Source organism: Pteronotus mesoamericanus, unplaced genomic scaffold (assembly GCF_021234165.1).
Source record: "Pteronotus mesoamericanus isolate MK-2021 breed Mesoamerican mustached bat unplaced genomic scaffold, CSHL_Meso_final scaffold_167, whole genome shotgun sequence".
NCBI lineage: Eukaryota > Metazoa > Chordata > Mammalia > Chiroptera > Mormoopidae > Pteronotus > Pteronotus mesoamericanus.
In genome coordinates this window covers 20,899,204-20,920,957 of record NW_026555308.1, presented here as the reverse complement: position 1 = coordinate 20,920,957, position 21,754 = coordinate 20,899,204, and the positions used below count along the sequence as shown (strand labels likewise).

At 44.4% G+C, this 21,754-nt stretch overlaps 1 long non-coding RNA gene across 1 annotated transcript; it reads left to right on the top strand.

The window, feature by feature from the left end:
* Positions 1-2,197: 2,197 nt before the first annotated feature.
* On the top strand, positions 2,198-21,485 carry LOC129083770 (uncharacterized). Its single transcript, XR_008530501.1, has 3 exons — positions 2,198-2,354; positions 20,431-20,501; positions 21,164-21,485. It is a non-coding gene; the product is annotated as an uncharacterized LOC129083770 (long non-coding RNA).
* The last annotated feature ends 269 nt before the right edge of the window (positions 21,486-21,754 follow it).

Here is a 21,754-nt window from a genome sequence, read left to right as displayed (position 1 = left end):
AAGCCCTTAACACTTCTTGTAATACTGGTTTGGTGGTAACAAACTCCTTTTGCTTTTTCTTGTCTGGGAAGCTCTTTATTTCTCCTTCAATTTTAAGTCAGCCTTGCTGTGTAAAGTAGTCTTGGATGTAGGTCCTTGCTTTTCATCACTTTGAATATTTCATGCCAATCCCTTCTGGCCTGAAATGTTTATGTTGAGAAATCAGTTGAGACTCTTATGGAAACTCCCTTGTAGGTAACTGCCTTTCTTTTGTGGCTTTGAAGATTCTCTCTTTGTCTTTAACCTTTGGAATTTTAATTATGTGTCTTCATGTGGGCTTCTTTGGGTACATCTTGTTGAGACTCTCTGCATTTCCGGGACTTGTGTTTATTTTCCCTTCATCAGGATAGGAAAGTTTTCAGTCATTGTTTCTTGAAATAGATTCTCGATCCCTTGATCTCTCTTTTCTTCTTCAGGTACTATATGATATAAATGTTGGTAGGCTTAAAGTTGTCCTACTGGTCCCTTACACCATCCTCATATTTTAAAATTCTTTTTTATTTTTTCTGCTCTGATTGGGTGTTTTCTGCTACCTTGTCTCCCAAGTCACTGATTTGATCCTCTGCTTCATCCAACCTACTGTTTATTCCTTCTAGTGTATTCTTTATTTCAGACTTTTAAAATATGGTTTCTATGTCCTTTTTAATGCTACTGTAGTTCTAACTAAGTACTTTGAGCATCCTTATAACCATTTATGAACTCTATAATAAATTGCTTGCCTCCATTTTATTTAGCTCCTTTTCTGGAGATTTCTCCTTCCTTTTTTTTCCATTTGGGGCATGTTTCTTTGTCCCCCCATTTTGGCTGACTCTTTGTCTTTGTTTCTATGTATTAGGTAGATCTGCTATAATTCCCAGTCTTTGCAGGGTGGCCTTATGTAGTAAGTGTCCTGAAGTCCCCAATGGCACAGTCTCCATGACCACCTGAGCTGTGTGCTCTAGAATGTTTCTTGTGTGGGTAATGTGGACCCTCTTGTTGTAAATGAGTCTAGATTGCTGTTGGCCTATTTGTGTATGGGTTTGACCCTTAGTTTGGCTGACTGTGGGGGTCAACCTCACAGGTGTACAAGCTGGTGTGCAGGTGCTGACCACAGAAAGCGAAATTCAACTCAGAAGGTCTGGTGCCTACTATATCTCCCTTTGCATATGCTGCTTATAAAACTTATTGGATTCTGTTCTGATGTTGTCTGGAGCTGACCACTGGGTGTGTTGGTTCTAGGGCCTCTTGAGACGTTCTCTGGTGCAAGCTAATGTCAGATGCTGATTGTGACTGGTCCTGGGTAACCACTTTGGAGCTGCAAAGTGATCCACAGTTTGTGGCTGCCTCTGCTGGGCCTGAGTATGTGTGGGAAGAAGCAAGATGTACAGCAAGGCCAACTTTCACCTGCTTTTGCTGGCCTGGTGCAGGTCAGCAGAAGTCCCAAGACACCCCAAGATCTGCCTTTGTCTGCCTTCACCTACCAGCTGCCTGTTAGGCTCAGTCACTGAGAGAACCTCTGGAGGTACTTGAGTTACATGACGTAAGTTCTCAGTGAGTCACCAGATAGAGGTGGATGGTGTTCACTAGACTGATATGGGTTCAAACTTGGTGCCATCACTAGGTGTGAGACTGCTCAGCAAATGTCCCAGGGTATACTAAGTCTAGCTTCCACTTACTGGGTGTTCGCACAACTTTGTGGTGTAGTGGGGTTTCAGGGAGTCACCAAGATGAAGGCAACAGAATTTATCAGGCCTAACAGACTAAGATCTGGCCATGTGAAGGGAGGGCTCTTCACTTGTCATGCATACAAAGGAAAGATGGCCCTCATCCTAGAGCCACACAACTCAATCTGTCCCAGATTCTATGGGGAGGAGACTGAGCTCAGCAGGGCAGGGACATGGGGAGTCAGGAGGGTGGAGCCACCAGGAGCCTGGAGAACGGGGCTAGGGGATCTCCCCTGAGGGGGAGGTACCACAGGTTCACAGGAAAATGGGGAGAAAGGCCCTCACCCCATAGCCTCAACTTAGTCACTGACACCCCCTGAGTCTGCTCAGACCTCTACATCCTGGCCCAGGCAGCTGACTTCTCAGCAGAGTACAAGCTCTGCAGGGTGGGCCAAGAGGGAGTCCAGAATTATGGGCTATTGTTTTCCCTTAGGCTGACGCCATAAGGAGGGGAGTGCTCCACCCAAGAAAGATGGCATCTGTGGTGTGAGAAAGTGACTCAGCACAGGGATCCTGATGGCTGTCCCTTCAGCTCTCTCCTTGGAGGCACAATCTCCAGAATCTCCTCACGTGGCACTCATCTGCTTCTACTTCCATCTGCTGGAGCCCAGGGTGAGTGGCGGTGAATGAGATTTTGTGAAGTTGCCCTTTAAAAGGGTACCTGTATCTCTAGCAGACTCATGTCTCTCCCTGGCAGATGAAATCTTTCCTGATTTTAACAGTCAGATGTTATTTTCATGGTGGGCACCTCTTTCTGGCTCTGGTGCTCTGGGATGGGGAGCCTGGCTTGGGGTTGAAACTCCACACTTCTCAGGAGGAATCCCTGACAGCTGAGATATTCCTCTGGATTCTCAGCCTCCATCTATGGGAGCGAGGCTGGCCCTTTTTGCATCTCCAACCTTCCTACCAGTCTTGATATGGTTTCTTCTGTAAATCCTTGGTTGTAAGACCTCTTCAGCTAGTCTTCAGTTGGTTATTCAGGTTGCTTACTCTATATTTTAGTTGTAATTCCAGTTTGTTCCTGGGAGGAGGTGAGTGTAACATCAACCTACTCTGCCACCATCTTGGATCCCTGCTGTATGTCTTATCTTTTTTGTTCCTCAGTTTCTTCATTATTGTTTTATTTTCTGTTTAATTGATTTTTCTGTAGTGAAATCTTTTGATTCCCTTTTCATTTCCTTTTCTGTGTGTTTTAAATATATTTTCCTAGGTGTTTTCATGGGGGTTACAACTAACAGTCACTGAAAGAGCCGTAATTTATAACACTCTAGTTTGAATTGATATCAACTTTGCTTCTATAATACACAAAATCACTGCTCCTATAATGGTTCTACCCCCATCTTTATATTATTGTCACAAATTACATTGCTGCATTGTGTGTCCATTAATATAGATTTATAAGATTTTAAATGTTTTTTGTCTTTTAAATCATATGGATAATAAAGAAAGGAGCTTAATCCGAAATTATAAAAACATTGGCTTTTTCATTTTCCCATGTTGTTACATTTACTGGAGTTTTCTTATTTCTTCATATGACCTCAAATTTCTGCTTAATGTCCTTTCATTTCAACCTGAAGGACCTGCTTTAACATTTTTCATAGGGCAAATCTGCTAGCAATAGACTTCTAGGGATTTTGTTTAAGTGGGATTGTCTTAATTGTACCTTAATTCTTGAAGAATGGTTTTGCCGTTTGTAAAATATGTGGTAAACAGTTTTTTCCCCCAGCTCTTGAAATATATCATTGCTGTCCTCTCTTGCCTCCATGGTTTGTGATGCGAAATCAGCTGTTATTGCAGGTCCCTGCTCTGTCTCTCATTGCTTTCAAGATTCTTCCAAGCACCAATGTCTTTTGACAGTTAGTTATAGTTTGTCTTGTGTGGATTTTTTTTTTTGAGTTTACCTCACTAGGTTTTTTTTAGTTTTTTGGATGTACAGATTCATGTGTTTCATCAAATCTAGGAAGTTTTTGTCCATTATATCTCAAATATTCCTTCTGCCCATTCTCTTTATCCTTCTGGAGCTCTCACAATGCATATGTTGATCTGTTTAATGGTGTCCCACAGGTCTTTAAAGTCCTGTTCAGTTTTCTTCATTTTTTTCTTTCTGTACCTCCTCAAACTAAATAATTTCAATTTTCCTGTCTTCAAATGTACCGTTTTCTTTTTCTGCTTGTTCATAACTGCTGCTGCAGCCCTCCAGTAAGTTTTTTTTTTTACATTAGTTATTGTACTTTTGAGCCCTGGAAGTTCTATTTTGTTCCTTTTGAAAATTTCTACCACTTTGTTGGTGTTCTTATGTTGTTAATATATTATTTTCCTGATTCCCTCAGTTCTATTTAAAACAGTATATTTAAAGTCTTTACCTAGGAAGTCTAATGTTGGGACTTCCTTGGGATTGTTTCAGTTGATCATTTCCCCTAGGAATAGCAATACTGTTCTGATTCTTTGTATGCCTTATACTTTTTGTTGAACACTGTAATTTTGAATACTATATTTTAGTAACTTTGGAAATTAGATGCTTTCTCTTTTTCAGAGTTTGCTCTTATTGATTTTGATGTCCATTTGTTTAGTGACTTTTCCAGACTATTTTTGCAAAGATTGAATTCTTTGCTGTATGTGTTCTCTAAAGTTTTTGTTTCAGTACCTCAGTGGTCAGCCAGTGACCTAAGGGAGATTTCCTTAAATACCTGGAGCCAAGAAGGAAAAATAAAGCACTCTTTCAGTCTCTGTAGCTTGATTCTGAATTGGGGGCATTCCTTCAATGCTAAGCCATGCTTCCTACAGCTGTTTTAGCCTTCACTTTCTACTTGTGTGGAGTCCATAGTACCAGAGGTGAAACCAAGGGATGTCTCAGGTCTTTCTAAGTATGTTTTTCATCCTGGGCATGCACATTGTACTCTATTTTTCCCAGTATGTGCAGTGGCCCTTCAGCGTCCTTATTCCCTCAATAACCTTCTCTGCCACTTCTTCCTCAGGCTTTTGGGCTTTGTAGGCAACTTGTCCCATCTGCCATCACTTGCCCCAAGAGGGCATGGAGTGTGTATTACTTTAAATCTTTCTACAAGTACTGCTGCTGCCTGGATATCCATGCCTGCCTGGTGGGGTAGAAGGGTATAAAAACATTAAGCTCTGAGCCTTCTTTTTGGGAATTACCAGACAGATTTTAAAAAACCGTACAATTACAGTATTTTAAGAATAAGGTCTGCACTAGCCCCCTGATACCAGTAAGCTACATTAGAAATGCAGGCCACCATCCCCACAGCTGCCACTATGCCAGGAAATGAGAAATAAGAGCAAGGTAGGCAAAAATGCCACAATGTCCTTTTACTGAAATTCCGTTTTTCTTTTTTCTTTCTTAAACATTTCCCTGGTTGCTATAGATTTAGGACTTAAAGACAGATCAAATCAATCTTTGCCAGCTTATGTTTGTTTCCGTTGAGAAACTCATCATTTAAAAGTCTTAATGTCACTATTTCCCACGATGTCACCTGGTTTCTATGTTTTCTTAACTTTACATTTTTATGGAGTTAAAATTTACAAAGAGCAAAATAGATAAATCTTAAGCATATGGCTTGATGAACTTTACATATGCAGGCACTTATATTGCTGCCACTCAGATCAAGATACAAAATGTCCTCAGTTCCTCAGAAGATTCCTTCATACCCCTTCCAGGACACTTATTTACTCTTCAGGTAGCCATTATTATGACCGCTATCACTTTAAACTGGTTTTGCCTGTTAGAACTTTTTATACATGGAATTAACAGTGGATATACTTCTGATTCTGGCTACTTTTGCTCAGCCTAATTTTGGGATTCATCCATACATGTAGCTGAAGTTAATTCTTTTTAAAAAATTACTTAAACAGGCTGTTGAAGTCCAAGCTAAGTTCCTTGAGCATCTTTATAACCAGTGTTTGAACTCTGCATCTGATAGTTGCTTATCTCCATTTCATTTAGTTCTTTTCCTAGAGTTTCTATCTGTTCTTTCATTTGGGCCATCTTTCTTTGTCTCCTCATTTTGGCAGCCTCCGTGTGTTTGTTTCTATGTATTAGGTAGAGCTGCTTTGATTCCATGTCTTGGTAGTGTGGCCTAATGCAACAGGTGTCCTGTAGGGTCCAGTGGTACAACCTTCCCTATTACCCAAACTGGGTACTCAATGTGTGCCCTTCATGTGGGTTGAGTACACCTTCCTCTTGTAGATGAACCTTGATAGTTGTTGGCAGATCAATGGGAGGGATTTACCCAGGCCAGTCAGCTGCAATGACTGGCTGTGACCACTTATCACCAACTTCCACCATCCATGGAGGATCAGCTGTGCAGGGGCAGGGTGGGGCTCTGACATGATCTATAGCTATCCTCTGGATGCAAGGGCTCTGGAGTTTCCTTGGTAGTGCAGGCCCCCACCTGTGTTTTGCCTGGGGTCACCTTGCATGAGCTATAAAGCAATCTGAGATTGCTGCTACTTGTACTGGGCATAGAGATTCCCAGGTGAAGCCAAGCTGTGAATCTAGGCTAGCTGCTGCTAGTTCTTGGCCTGGGGCCACTTAGCAAGTGGTATGGGGGCTCACTGAGGCTGGCTGTTGCTTGTTTGATAGGATTTAGGAAGTTGTGAAGCATGAGCCAAAACCAGCCATTCATATAGAAAAGAAGCTTGGGTGGGCCTGGGTAGGTCGGAGTCTCTGGAGATCTCCTGGATGGGGCTAACAGTGTTAGCCAGGTTGATGGAGTCTCAGATATGGCATCTGCCTGCTGATTCTGTGGCTGTGTGGGAGAAAGGTTCAGAAAAGGAACAATGGCCACTGCCCACCTTTCTGTCTGGGAGAAAGTTGTCCCCCAACTCTTGCCTTGATGCTGAACACTTCAGTTTCTGCCTGTATGTCACTGGTGCCTTTTAAGCTGCTACCCTGGTGCTGGAGCTCAGAGGGAGTAAATCTGAGTAAGTCTGTGTGTGGGTTCTTCAAGAAGAACTGTTTGGGACTCCAATAGTTTCTTCCACTGATTCTGTCCCTGCTGGTTTTTGCAGCCAGAAGTTATGGGGACTTATGTTCCTGTCACTGGAACCTGGGCTGGGGGTACTGGTGTGGGGCTGGGACTCCTCACTCCCAAAATATTCCTTCTGATTTTTATTCACCACACATAGATGTGAGACCAGTCTGTTCTGCCTCTCCACCCTTCCCACAACATAAAAAAGATACAGTCAGAAACAAAGGATACACTAATTGAAATAAAGAACAATTTACAGAATTTACAGGGAAACAACAGTAGAGTGGATGAAGCTGAGAATCAAATCAATGATTTGAAACATAAAGAAGCAAAAGACAACCAATCAGAAAGACAAGAAGAAAAAAATAATCCAAAAAAAAAAATGAGCATAGTGTAAGTAGCCTCTGGGACAACTTCAAGCATTCCAACATTTGCATCATAGGGATGTCAGAAAGAGAAGAGAAAGAGCAAGAAACTGGAAATCTATTTGAAAAAATTATGAAAGAAAAATTCTCTAATTTAGTGAAGGAAATAGACGTGCAAGTCCAGGAAGCACAGAGAGTCCCAAACAAGATGGATACAAAGAGGTCCACTCCAAGACATGTCATAATTAAAATGCCAAAAGTTAAAGACAAAAAGAGAATCTTGAAACAGCAAGAGAAAAGCAGTTAGTTACCTATAGGGGAATTCTCATAAGTCTGCCAGCTGCTTTCTCAAAAGAAATTTTGCAGGCTACAAGAGATTGGCAAGAAATATTCAGAGTCATGAAAAGCAGGGACCTACATCCAAGATTGCTCTACCCAGCAAAGATATCACTTAGAATTGAAGGGCAGATAAGGAGATTTCCAGACAAGGAAAAACTAAAGGAGTTCATCATCACCAAACCATTATTATATGAAATGTTAAAGGGACTTATTTAAGAAAAATAAGACCTTCAAAACTAGGAACAATAAAATGGCAATAAATACATTATCTATCAACAATTGAATCTAAAAACAAACTAAGCAAACTAGAAGAACAGAGGCAGAATCATGGATACGGAGAGTGTTTTGATGGCTGCCAGATGGAAGGGGGTGTGGGGGAATGGGTGAAGAGGTGAGGGGATTAAAAAGTACCAATAGTTACAGAATAGCCATGGAGACATAAAGTACAGTGTAGGAAATGGAGCAGCCAAAGAACTTATACGCATGGCCCATGGACATGAACAATGGTGTGGGGATTGCCTGAGGGAGTGGGGGTTGCTGGGTGGATGTGGGCAAAGGGGGAAAAATTGGGACAACTGTAATAACATAATCTGTAAAATATAATTAAAAAATGAAAAAAGAATAAAATAAAATTCTGATAGAGAAAATAATAAATAGAATTACCGAAACAATTCCACTGTATGAAGATACCATAATTTGTTTATCCATTCATTAATTGATGAACACTTGGGTGATTTCTAGTTTGGGTTATTATGAATAGAGCTCTGTGAACATTCTTGCATGTCTTTGGTAGATATAATATATGGACATTTTTGTCTCTGGCATATGTTTGGGAGAAGATTCTCTAGGTCATCTGACACTTGGGGGATGGATGCCCTGCTCTCTACTCTCAATGGCCTTTTCTTAGTGTTTACCCAGTCGGAAGTCTGGTTTGGCCCTCTCTTCTTGAACCCCACACCTTCCAAGAATTCTATGGATTTACCCTGTTGGCTTCTCTTCACACAGTAAAACTCTCATTTGCTGCTCCTTTGATTCTTCTTAAGCCCCAGCTGGAGCCTCCCCTTAAGACCTGAGCACCCTTTGCTTTTGGAGTTAGCTGTCCAACTTTGCCATCTCATCTCTTTCCAAAATGTTGACCCTCAATCCAGTGTACATGTAATGCAAGGCTCTACCTTCAGCCTTGTCTTCTCTTCTCAGAGTGAGCTAATGTCCAGCTGTTTGGTGGACATCTCTGCTTGAGTGTCCCCAGGTCCATACCAATCCATACTTTCCCAACTGCCCTCTCCATCCCCCCTTAGCTTGTCCTCTCTTCTCTGCAAGGAATTTCCACCTTTCCTTCAGCCACCCAGGTCTGGCCCCCACCCACACTTCCTTCCCTTTTTCCATTTCCTTCCCCTTGTAACCAATCTGGAGAATACAAGTGCTGTCCACAGAACCTCTCCAATGTCTTGGGGAGCCTCCCCTCCTCCCTAGATCCATGGCTCCTGCCCTGGTTCAGGCCTTTTCAGTACTCTTTGCTGGACTTCCAACCTCCAGCCAGGCCTTTGCTAATCAACTCGGCCAGTGGATCCAGACGTGATCCCCAAAGCTGGTCTGGCTGTGTCTGCTCGGACCTGCTCAAGGACCTGCTTTTCAGCCTGGGCTGCAGCTGAGCCAGCCTCGGGCGCCATTCCTTAGCACCAATTGTGCATGGCCGATATGCTTGTGGCCAGGGCTCACGGACAGGTTTTTCGAGTTAGGGATTTGGAAGGGACTCCAGGGCTGGTTGCAGTTCAGAGCCCATGAGGCGCAGGAGAGCCCCTACGTGAGCTCATCTTTCCTGGGGCGACTGGACTCAGGGCTGAGCTGGTTGGGGAGGCGAGTTGGAAAATTTCACACTCAGGCTCGCCTCTTGGCTGGCCTCCGGGCTTTTGGCAGCTCAGGTGACTTATGGTGAGGCCTCAGTCAACCCTTCCCTCTAACAAGTCCTGCCAGGGCTGGGGCCGTGTCCTGGTAGGTCACAATCCGGGGTCTCTGCGGGAAACACTGAAAGGCATACCTTTGTGGGAGGGGAAAGGCTTTGTTGGGGAAAGGATGTTGACAAGGAAACAAGGAGAAAATGAGATTGGTGGGACATTGTTTTGGGGCAGGGGAGATGGTGTTGATCATTTGAGATTGGAAAGGGAATCTATTTGTTCTGTAATGTGTTCACAACCCTCTGACAGAGATGCAGTAATACATTCCAGAGAGACAGTACCTTATCATGGTTCAGAGCTTGGGCTTTGGAGGCTGTCTGAGGCCGACATCTGACTCTGCCACTTGCTAGCTGTGTAATATTAGACAAGTTGCTTAACCTCTCAGTACGTCTGTCTTCTTATCTGTAAAGTGGACATAACAATAACAGCACCCCTCTATCTACCTCCTCGGGTATTTGTGATCAGTAAATATGTTAACAGCAGTGAAGCACTGAGGGCAGTGCTTGACACCTAGTAGAGGAGATGCTCAACAAACATTCACATTGTTTTTACTTTAATTATCCCAGCCTACTTCTCCCAGACATTTCCTCCCACCATGCTACTCTAACCCATAATATGGTACTTTTGGTCCTCTCTGTCTACACTGTGTAACTCTATTTTTTTCCTTTTTAAAAAATATTGTATTTATTTATTTTTAGAGAGAAGGGAAGGGAAGGAGAAAGAGAGGGAGAGAAGCATCAATGTGTGGTTGTTTCTCATGTGCCCCCTACGGGGGACCTGGCCCACAACCCAGGCATATGCCCTGACCGGGAATTGAACAGGCGACCTTTTGGTTTGCAGGCCAACACTCAAACCACTGAGCCACACCACCCAGGGCAAGTAACTATTGTTCTTCATTCAGATCTAGCTCAAAAATCACCTCTTCTGGAAAACCTTCCCCAACTCTCAGATCCCTTCTCTCTGTTGCATCAATGCTTGTTCTTTTTTTTCCCCCCCTCGCCCAAGAACATTCTTCCACTGCTCCTAGAGAGAGAGGAAGGGTGAGAGGGAAACATCAATGTGAGAGAAGCATCAGTTGGTGTCCCCCCATACATGTCTGTACTGGGGATTGTGCACACTGGGACCGGGTATCAAACATGCCAACTAGGTATGTGCCCTGACCAGGAACCAAACCATCAACCGTTCAGCTACAGGATAATGCTCCAACCAGCTGAGCCACACTGGCCAGCATAACACTCATTCTTTTTAATTTGAAGCATCTGTTAACCTGTCTGGCCTTTTCACAAGCGGATGTGCAACTTAGACCTAGTGTCTAAACCATTTCCTTGTTCCTAGCACCCCCATGTCCCTAGGGCTAGCACCATATAACCACCTAGTAACTATTTGTTGGATAAATAATTGAAAGAATTAATGATACATGGTAAGAAAACAAAGTAGAAGAAGGCTGATAGAAAACCCTACAATGTGGCAAGTTGAATGTAGTGTTTGACCAGGCTTAAATTGGCAACGACTTTGCTCAGAGCCGAGGCTTGAGGAGGTTATGTTGTAAGATCCTGTAGGTGGCAGCAGTCAGGGTAGGCTTCCTGGAGGAGGAATGGTGGGACTGACAAGCCCAATCTGGCTCCAGTTGGCTCTAAAGGTGTCTAGCGCTGTGGGATTGGCACTTGATACCCTCATGATCTGCCCTGGGTTATTCTGCTGCCACTTTAGGGGTCAGAGGAGCTTGGCAGACTGTAGGCTCTCCTCTGATCCAGGGAAACGGCCAGAACGTGTGATGGTGTTGGGGAGGACCAGCCCCCACCTCGGCAACACATGGAACCTCTTAGAGCGGATTTCACGCTCTCTGCCCTGATGCAGACCGTCTCTGCTTTGCTTCAGAAAAACAGAGGTCTTGCTCCATCCTCCTGAAACCAAATTGGAAACAAATATTCCCTCCCCCATGTCTGCGGAGGCCCCCCAAAAAGGCAGAACAAGGCAGAACGAAGCAGAACAGAATGGCCAAGGGGCTCAGACCCACTCCCTGCAGTGAGTAGAGTGGCCATTTCCTGTTGGCTGGTTGGGAGCCTGCTCTCATGGTCCCTCTGAAATCACACTTCCCATCCATCTGTCCATCCGGCCTGTTTACTAGGGAGACTACAGACAGGGCCCGCCAAGGCTGTTGCTGGAAGGAGAGAGCCACACTCCCACTCTGCGTGCTGCGGCCTGCCTGCCGCTCGTCTCTGCAGCCTTCTGCCCTGACCGCAATCGCCAATGCTCCTCCTCACGCCCTGCTCTCTCCCCAGCGGTCTGTCACCCAGGTGGGGCTGAGAGGGGCCTGCTTTTCCTGGCCCACTGGATTTGCGCCTTGGCTCCTCCTCTACTGCGTGAGTGACCTTGGCCGAGGGCTTGCATCTCCGGGCCTCTGTTTTTTGGTAGGTAAAGCAGAGAGAATGAGAGTGACTGCCTGTGTGCCATGGGAAGAGGTCCCAGGAGGGGAGGTGTGGGCAGAGATGCAGCAGTTAACGCTGCTGTTGCCTGTCTCTGGTCCTGTGCCTCACCTCTGCTCCTCCAGTTCCTTGCCATTTCTAGTTGAACTCGGGGCTGTCCTCAGGAACCTCCCCGGCCCATTGTAACCCCCCTGGATGCCGTGTTGGTATTTTGCTCTGCACCATTCAACACTCACCATGCACACCTGGTTATATTTATGTGTCTGTTTATTTCAAAAAAAGCATGGCACTGGAGGCCAAAGGTCTGGCTTTGCCTCGCTGCTCCTCCACTGCTGTGTAGCTGAGATGGGAGGCAGCCTGCATTCTCTCTCCAAGCCCCAAATGCCTCATTTGTAAGCAAAGATGGTTATAATCACGTCCACCCCCCAGACTTCCTATGGGGCACAAATGGAGGCATGCATGTGAAAGCACTTTGTAAACTATAAAAAGCACTTGGTCTGTTGCTTCGTTCTGTTTTTAGTTTGACGTAGGTTTCCTATGGGAATGACTTGCTTCTCCCTGAGCCAAGGTGGTTGAACCAAGAGGGCACGGCCCTAGGCAGGTGACCCTGCTGGACCCAATATGAAGGAGGCCTGTGTGTCCCAGTGGCAGCAGCCAGGAGCACAGGCCCGCTGTGGCCCAGATGGCCCGCAGGAGTGCTGGCGGGGGGAGGCGGCAGTGGCGACCCTGTGGAGTGATTTCCGGCCCTGGTCCCAGCCTAAAGACATCCAGATGGTCTCTTGAAGATGTTACCCAGGAAGCCAGTTGCCAGACATGAGGGCTCTGAAAGGAGGTCCAAGGAGACACAACCAGAGGACACAAGAGGACACATCTGATCATTGAAACAGGAAAACAGTCAAAACGTTGGATTGCCCAAAGCCCAACTAGAAACCGTCAAAATATAAACACCCAGTGGTAAACAGCACAGCGATCAAGCTGTGAAATGGTGGGCCAGAAAATTCTAAATAATTTAATTATGAAAGTTTGTTTTCGAAAATGAGGGAGGAAGGCCGCCTGGTGCCATGGCTGAGAGAGAGAGGGCTGGGCTCAGCGAGGACGTCTCTGCGAGTCGTACACCCAGGCCGGGCCGGGTCTGCAGCCCTTCGTGTTCTCTGTGCCCAGTCAAAGCTGGGCCAGAGTGGGCACCAGTGAGACCCTAGAGGACCCCAAACCCTGAACCCAGGATATTGCTGTCTTTAGGACATCCAGTAGCTATGGAGGGGAGTTATGCAGAGAAATCGTGTTGTTAGATATTTGGACTTTGAGCTGTAGTGAAAGGAGTGGTCCTCAAAGTAAGCAAATAGGTGTGGAGGGAGAAAGCCCCAGGATAATAAAGAGTATCTACAGTACTGGTGACTGGCGAGATATTGAAGATGGATGGTATTGGCAGTGGTCCAGGGTGACCCTTGTGCTTTGGTATCAGGAGACAGGCTGGCTAGGGAATAGGAGCAGGCTTGAGACAGAGAAGGGTGGTCTCAATGTGGGGCTTATGGAGTTTGAGGTGGGCCAGCCAGCCAGACATGTCTAGAGGAGGTTGCATAAACATGTTGGGATTTGAAGGAGAAGTCTAGACTGGAACTTCAGTCTTGGGAGCTGTCTGAGGTGGGCTTGCCTGGAAGCAGACCCTGAGACGCAAATTTCTGGGCAAATGACTTATTAAGAAGGTGCTCCCAGGGGAGACTGGAAAGGGAGGAGCTCACAGGACAGAACAGGGGAGGGGGTCAAGCAAACTGTGATCTCAGGCACGAGCCCCAAGAGCCGGACCCTGAGGGGACTCTGGAGTGCACATTTTGCTTCCTGGCCCAAGGCAAGGGAGTTGGACTTTCCTGAGTGTGACCTCCTGCGGGCCTCAGGTTGCGCACTCCTGAGGTGGGGGTGGGGGTGTCACTTCTTTCTCTCTCTCTTTCCATTTCTCTTTGCATTTCACTCAGGCCTGAGTCACATGCCTGCCTCTGTGAGGGCAACAGGGAAGGGTCAGCCACTTCAAACCAGGCGAGGTGGATTCTCCATAGGAATAAAGGTCTGTTACTATAAAAAATGGAGGAAATGCTGGGCTGACAGCCACGGGTGTCCTTCCTACCTGCTGGGCGGCCACCTGGCCTCCCTAGTGTTTCTGAGATGGGGATGCCTCCCACCCCCCAGGCCTCGAGGAAGCTCAGGGTGGACTGGGGATGAGAAGGATGGGGAAAATGGAGGGTCATCTGAGTCCTGCTCTCAAGAGAGGGAGAGATAAAGAACAGGCTTTGGCTGGCCGGCTGAAGCCTGTCTGGGCTTTGGCCCTGGGACAGGGGAAAGGAGGGAAGCAGGCCCTAAACTGAGGCCCAAGGAGTCTGATCTTGGGGCTTGGGGAAACTACTCCTGAAAGCTGGCTTGTGTGGCAGGTAGGACAGGCACTGGAAACAGGGGCCAGGTAGAGCTGGAAGAGGAGCTGCCAGAGGCAGGGGCTGTCCCCCGAGTCAGGCAGGAGGACACAGCTGGCACCTGAAGGCCAGTTGGCTGGCTCGAAGGTGCCAGAGAGGCTCCGGGTAGGAGCCAGCCCCAAGATGCAGGGAGACAAAGAGTAGGCCTGGCCGATCTTCCAGGGACAGAAAGTAGATTAATGGTTGCTTAGGGCTGGTGGAGGGTTGGGCGGGGTCAGGGGGTGATAGCTAAAGGATGTGGGGCTTTCTTTTTGAGATGATAAAAATGTTCTAAAATAGACTGTGCCGATGGTGATGCATATCGGTGAGTATACTAAAAGCCATCGAATTATGTACTTTGAATGCATGAGTTGTGTGGTATGTGAGTTATATCTTAACAAAGCCTTTGTTGTTGTTTTAAAAAGTGTGTCGTTGGGGCAGGTCACAGAACAGGAGTGCTTGGCAGGGAGACTGAGGCATATTGAGCCCCCATAGATGGGCAGAGACAGCTATGGCTGAGATAGTCCCTGGTGTGTCCCTAGGCAGGCTGGTAATTTCAGACCCCACCTCCTGGCAGTACTCTGGGAAGGAGTCTCCCTCTGAGCCCCCTGATATACCACCTACTCATCTGCAATAGCTCCCTAGTGGCGTGCGTTCTCCTTGGTGCACCCTGCACTCTGCAGTCAGGGCACCTTTGCAAATGTAAATGTATTCATGCCGCCCAGTGAGTGACTGCACATCTGGCATGCCTTCACATCTGGCCCCAGCTGACAGGCCACACTGACCTCTTTCCATTCTTTGAACTTGACCTGGCCTCAAGGCTTTTGCATTTCCTGTTCTTTGTGACTGAAACTCCTTTCTCCTCTTTTTGGCCTGGTAAATTTGAGTATCCTCTACTCCCTCTCCTTCAGAGCACTTTTCCGCATGCACTATTACATGTTCCTGTCTGTCCAGAATGTAAGCTCTCTAGGTCTGTGTGTGCTCACTCTGAGTCAGAACACTCAATAAAAATGTGTTAAATGAACAAAGGAATGTTCTCTGTGCCCTGGGGAGGCTGGAGCCTGCAGAGGAAGTCTCTAAGACTCCAGGGTAGACAGGTGGGTGGGGGCAGTCCAGGCCAGCAGGTGAGTCCCCTCTACCTGTGTAGTAGCCCAGTGACCTTTGGTGGCACTGAGCCCTGAGGTCATGTGTCTCTCTGTGGCCACCATGCCGAAGGTCGGAGGATCTGGCAAGAGCAGAGCCTCTGTTGCTGCGCCTGCATATCTGTGGGCTGAGGGCAAGGGTGGTCCTCAGACTGCGGCAGGGGTGAGTTAGAGGCTCCAAGGGTGAGGAGATGCCTCAGCCTGGAAAATCACATCACGAGCTTGGGGCTGGCCCAGGGACAAGGCAGGGAAAAGTGCTGAGAGGCTGGTGTTCCAAGAGGCCGCCGGAGCAAGTAGAGAGACTAATTCTTGGAAAGTGGAAACCCCCAAGGAGGCTGCAGCGGGTCTTTGAGCTGCTGGCGAGCACCATTCTGGCTTTAGGACCATCCAGAGTGGTGAAAACAGAGTGGCTGGAGATTCTGGACACCTTGTGGTGTGGACAGGACAGCGAGGTCCAGAGGACAGGGGCCGTCCTCCACAGCTGCAGCAAGGGAGACTGTGGGCCCAGGTACCCTGGCTCCTGGCCTGGCCTTTTTACTCTCTGCCAGGCTGCCGCTGCCTCTTCCAAATAGGAAGATCCACGTGGCATTTCCCCTTGATTCTGGAAGGAATAATAAAATGTGCATGGGGACACTCACAAGTCTGAGTGTGTGAAGTGGATTTTCTTTTCTAAGCCTCCTTGCTGGGTGCGTCTCAAAAGTACCTCTACTCCCTGCAGCCTTGTAAAGCTGACTTTGCCAATTCACGGTATTTTTTCACTTTTTGGGGAAACTTTTAATTTAGAAATAATTTTAAACTTACAGAAAAGCCATAAGAATATTACAAGGAGCTCTCTTGTAATTTTTTTGAGCCTAGAGTCACTGTTTGTTTAATTTTGCCCTATAATCATATGATTTCCATCTATACACATACACACACACACATTAAAAACTGTGACTTCATATTGATACATCCAATTTCAATTCAATGATCTAGTGTATTTCTAGACCTTTCCACATACAGTCGCCCCTCCTCTTATTTACAGTTTCACTTACCACACTTTTAGTTACTGCGGACAACTGAGATCTGAAAATATTAAGTGAAAAATTCAAGAAATAAACAGTTCATAAGTTTTATTTATGGGTATTTATTTTAATTTTATTATTTGTATTTTTCAGTTGCAGTTGACATTCAATATTATATTAGTTTCAGGTGTACAGTATAGTGGTCAGACATTTCTATAATTTATGAAGTGATCCCATCGATAGGTTTAGTGCCCCGCGGCACCACACAGAGTTATTGCAATATTATCAATTATGTTCCCTATGCTGTATTTTACATCCCTGTGACTATTCATAACTGCCAATTTGTACTTCTTAATTCCACTCAACCATCTAACCCACCTCTCATCTGGCAACCATCAGTTTGTTCTCTGTGTCTATGTATTTGTTTTGATTGTTTGTTTATTTTGGTTTTAGATTCCACACATAAGTGAAATCATATGGTATTTGTCTTCCTATGTCTGACTTATTTCACCTCACATAATACCCCCTAAGTCCATCCATGTTGCACAAATGGTAAGACTTCATTCTTTTTTATGACCGAGTAATATTCCATTGTATATAGGTAGCACATCTTTATTATCCATCATCTATTGATGGACACTTAGATTGCTTTCATATCTTGGCTCTTGTATATGAAATGTCTTTCTTTGTCACCATTATAGCCTTTGTTTTAAAATCTATTTCATTTGATATATGAGGTCTATCCAGAAGGTATCCAGTCATGCAATAGGAAAAATAGAGACATTTATTGAGGAAGATACAAAATACAAGAAACATGGTACATAGGACAATGATGCCTCAGACCCCTTAAAAGTAGGCACCTTGGGACCTCACGCAGTTCTCACAATTGCCATCAGCTTCCCTGTCATATTTTCTGGACTCTCATCAATAGTCTGAAATCTCTTTCCTTTCAAAAAGTGATTATAGTTTTGGGAAAAGCCAGAAGTTTCAGGGCACCAAATCTGGGCTGTAGGGGGGCTGTCACCTGGGTGATTTCATGTTTCACAAAAAAACTCTGCACGAGATATGATGCATGGGTAGGCATGTTGTTGTGATGAAGCTGCCAATCACCAGTTGCCCAGAGCTGCAGCCTCATGAATCATCTGAATAGTTTCCACATAGGAATGTTCAAGTCTAATGCAAAATTTGATGCAGATTCATTGCTCTTACTCGCTCAGTTATTTGGAATGCGACGGGCACACAGTACACATGCTCACTCAGTGGCATCTACCACCCCCACTGACTAGTACAGTGAGTCATCATTGTTCATGCGTGGGCATTCCTGTCCACTCTCCTTGGCTGCCAGGTTACGTCGATGTCATGCAAACTGTTCTTGTTATATTAACAATGGCTGGACTTTCCAGACAGACCTTGTAAGTATTGCTATCTTAGCTTTTTTTTTTTTTTTAATTTTCCATCTGCATGAAATATCTTTTTTCATCCTTTTACTTTCAGTCTGTGTTTGCCTTTTAAACCCAAGTGAGTCTCTTGTAGATAGCATATGTATGGGGTTTTTTTCTTCTTTATTCGGTCATCTTATGTCTTTTGATTGGATCATTTAATAGATTTACATTTAAAGTAATTATTGATAAGTATGTACTTATTGCCATTTATTATTCATATTTTTCAACATTTTTTCCCCTTCTTAAAGAAGTTCTTTTAATAATTCTTGTAATACTGGTTTGGTGGTGACGAACTCCTTTAACATTTTCTTGTCTTGGAAGCTCTTTCCTTCAATTCTAAATGATAACCTTACTGGGTAGAGTAATCCTGATTGCAGGTCTTTGCTTTTCATCACTTTGAATATTTCCTGCCCATTCTTTCTGGTCTGCAAAATTTCTGTTGAGAAATTAGCTGACAGTTTTATGGGAGCTCCCTTGTATATAACTAACTGCTTTTCTCTTGCTGCTTTTAAGATTCTCTTTTTATCTTTAACCTTTGGCATTTTAATTATAATGTGTCTTGGTGTGGACCTCTTCCAGTTCATCTTGTGTAGGACTCTCTGTGCTTTCTGGACTCGTGTGTCTATTTCCTTGGCCTGGTTAGGGAAGTTTCAGTCATTATGTCTTCAAATAGGATTTTAATCTGTGGCTCTCTCTCGTCCCCTTCTAGTACCCCTATGGTGTGAATGTTGGTACACTTGATGTTGTTCCAAAGGCTCCTTAAATTATCTTCTTTTTTTTTTTTTTATTCTTTCTGCTGTTCTGATTGGGTATTTTCCACTATATTGTCTTCCATATCTCTGATTTGATTCTCTGCTTCATCTAATCTGCTGTTGATTCCATCTAATACATTCTTTATTTCAGTTATTGTATTTTTTAATTTCTGACTGGCTTTTAAAATGTTTTTATTTCTTTGTGTAGAGGCATGCTAAGGCCAGCTGCTGCTTGTTTGGGGTTGTGCATCTTTGAGAGATTTTAGGAAGGTCTGCAGCATGGACAGCAAGCACGAGGCCAGCAGCTTGTGAGGAAGAGCTGCTGAAAGAGGTTCAGGCTGGTGCATGGGTGGAGTGGAGTGGGGTACAAGGGAATCCACAGGGTAGAGTGAGCAGTGTTAGCCAGGTTGAAGGAGGCCCAGATATGGCTGGGTGGGGGAAGGGCTCAATGGAATAAAGAAACAGTGGTGACTGCCAACACTTCTGTCTGGGAGAGAACTGCCCCCCTAGCCTAGCCCTTAAGCCAGACAATTCAGTTTCTCTCCATGTGTCCCTGAGGCTTTTAGAACTCCTTTACCTTTGCTGGAGCCCAGTAAGCATATTTGTGAGCGAGTGAATCTGTTCTTTGGCCCTTTACAAAAACACCTGGATCTACAGCAGTCCTCCATCTCACCAGGATGGAATTCCTATGATTTTAACTCCTCCTGGCACTGGTGCCCATGCTGGGGAGCTCCGTGTGGGTCTGGGACTCCTCTCTTCTCGGGGAGATCTCCACAACTGAGACAATACTCTTGATTCTTAATCGCCACATGTGGGTGTGGAACCAGCCCATTTTCTGTGTCCAACCTCCTACCAGTCTCAACATGACTTCTTCTTTATATTCTTAGTTATAGAACTTCTATTAAGTTAATCTTAAGGTGGTTCTCAAGAGTGATTGATTGTTCTATAAATTGGTTGTAATTTTGATGTGATCATGGGAGGAGGCAAGCACAGCATTTACCTACTCCTCCAGCTTGAGTGGAAGTCCGCAAGTTTTAAATTTTGTGCCATTCTGAGTAGTGTGATGAAATCTCAGGCCATTCTGCTCCATCTTGTCCAGGATGTTATTCATCCCTTTGTCCAGCATATCCATCCTATGTACACTCCCCACACATTAACTACTTAGTAGCCATTGGTTAACAGACCAGATTCCATGGTATTGGAGTGCTTGTGCTCAAGTAACTCTTATTTTACTTAATAATGGCCCCAAAGTGAAAGATTAATGATGTTGGCATTTCAGATACCTTTAAGTGAAAAGGTATGTATGAAAAGAAAAGAAAAACTGTGTGTGTGTGTCTGTGTATCTGTGTGTTTGTGTGTAAAGAAAAACAGCATATATATGTGTGTGTGTGTGTGTGTATGTGTATATATATATATACTGTTTATATATATACATGGTTTCAGACATCCACTATGTGTCTTTGAACATATTCCCCATGGATGGGAGGGAGGAATGTTGTATATATGTTCTCCTTCTCCAACAGTGAGAAACCTGGTTCCCAGTTTTTTACTCATTTGCTCAAGCCTAGAATATAAGGAAAATAGTTTCAGAGTTGGTAACCCATACCATTCATTGTAACAGGAAAACCTACTAAATTGAGTTCAATATTTCTTTACATTTCTTAAGATTAAAATTTAATATAGAAAATCCACAAAAATTAAGTCTATTATTTGATTAAATTTATCAAATGTATATACTGGGTTACCCATGACCCAGTTGTTTTGGTCAGCTCGGGCTGCTATAACAAAATACCGTAGACTAGGCAGCTTAAACAACAGACATTTATTTCTCCCATTCTAGAGGCTGTGAAGTCCAAGATTAAGGTGCTGGCAGATTCAGTTCCTGGCAAGAACTCTCTTCCTGGCTTGCAGGTGACAACCTTCTTTCTGTGTTCTCACATGGCAGGGATTGGGGAGAGGGAGAGAGAGATTAATTGATTTTTTGTAAGGTTGCTGATCCCGCTATGGGGGCCCCACCCTCATGACCTCACCTAAACCTAAACACTCCCAAAGACCCCACCTCCAAATATCATCACACTGGTGGTTAGGGCTTCAACATACGGCTTTGGGTGGACAGAAACTTTCAGAAATAACACTAGCCAAGGTAGAGATTTCCATTATTTCAGAATGTTCTCTAGGGTAACTAACTATGAGTAGAATGGCTGAGTGATAAGAAAAATGTACGTTTAACTAAACAAGAAACAGTCAAAACTTTTTCCACAGGTTGTGTGTTTTTTCCATTTGTCCCAACAATGAAGAAAATTGTTGCTCCACATTCTCAGCAATGCTTGGTATTGTCGGTCTTTTTAATTTCAGACTTTAGAGTAGAATTGTATAGTATATATTCTTCTAAAATCTGAATTCTTATAGATAATAGTGGTATCCCAGTGTGATTTTAATTTGCATTTTCTTGCAGGCTAATTACTGAAAAGGCAAAGCTGGTACCATTTGCTATCGTGGTGCCATTTGCTGAGCAGGCCTATAAGCTTGTTAAACATGACTGCCATTTTACTCTTCTGAGCTTATATCCCCAGGACTGGACAACTACTCGAAAAGCAAGAACAGAATGTGACTAACTGCTCCCCCTCAAGAGCTGCAGGCAAAAGACAACTTTGGAGCAAACTGCAGCTTATCCAGAACCAACCAAAACCTCCTGCATTGCTATGCCCCTAACAGCCCAGCAGCCACACAACAGCAATCTCCCCTACCCTTTTAAAATCCAATAAAAACTCAAAGCTCTGACATCTTGCTGCTGGTGTATCCCTCCACACTTAAGCCTCTTTCTTCTCCTGGATAGTGAATAAAACTTTGCTCTCTGCATTTCTTCTCTTTGTAAATTCTTTCACAGCCCACATAACTGGCCACCCTAACAATTATGTTGAATTTATCATCATTTATAAACTTTATTTGAGAATTATATAATGTTTAGATGCTTTCTTGTTTTTTAAGTGAGTTATTTTTTTATTATGATTTGTAGGAGTTATTGATAAACAAGTATTCTAGATACTGTATTTTGCTGTGATAATGCATACTTTTTTGCCCAAAGTTTTGAGGGAAAAATAAGGATGCACACTATACATGGGTAGTACTAATTCCATATCTATAAAAATGTTTTTAATTCTTTT